The sequence below is a fragment of the Penaeus monodon genome, chromosome 32 (genome assembly GCF_015228065.2).
Source record: "Penaeus monodon isolate SGIC_2016 chromosome 32, NSTDA_Pmon_1, whole genome shotgun sequence".
Classification (NCBI taxonomy): domain Eukaryota; kingdom Metazoa; phylum Arthropoda; class Malacostraca; order Decapoda; family Penaeidae; genus Penaeus; species Penaeus monodon.
The window spans coordinates 22,403,575-22,404,069 of record NC_051417.1 but is presented as its reverse complement, the minus strand read 5'-3'; the positions used below and the strand labels follow the sequence as shown (position 1 = coordinate 22,404,069).

The 495-nt window shown below is 28.3% G+C and overlaps 1 protein-coding gene across 1 annotated transcript in view; it reads left to right on the top strand.

The window, feature by feature from the left end:
- The window catches only part of LOC119593722 (transcription elongation factor S-II-like), a gene marked incomplete in the record, with an annotated part of 13,827 nt that overhangs the window by 8,084 nt on the left and 5,248 nt on the right, over positions 1-495 (top strand).

The window sequence follows — 495 nt, the reverse complement described above, 5'->3', positions numbered from 1 at the left end:
TGAATCAGATTAAAATGTTTCTTTGTTGTCATACCAAAAGAAAATTCTTATGAGGAAATGCCCTGAAATTATTTGATTGTGGATAGAATGTGATTTTAAGTTCATAATATGTGTAATCATTCATGCAGAGTAATAGATATTTCATATCTTTTTGTAATAAGGTTTTGGATAAGTTTAAACTGGTTGTGAATAGACACTGAAAAATGTAGATATCTTGATAAATTTTATAATTATTTTTTAGCAGTCGTCCATTTAATTGTGCAAAAATGAGTGGTACATATACATCCATCATTGTATTTATGTGCGACTATTAAGGATTTTTCTTGTAAAGGTGTTGGTTCCTTTTCTTTGTTTCTTCCCCTCTTCCTCCTCCTGTTGTGATTAAAAAAATTGATGTCATTTGATTTTCAAAAAAATATTAAGGCTATGAGGGAGGTAGATAAATCTCCACAATTTAAATTTTTTTTTTTTTATTCAAGGTTGTCATAAATGGCC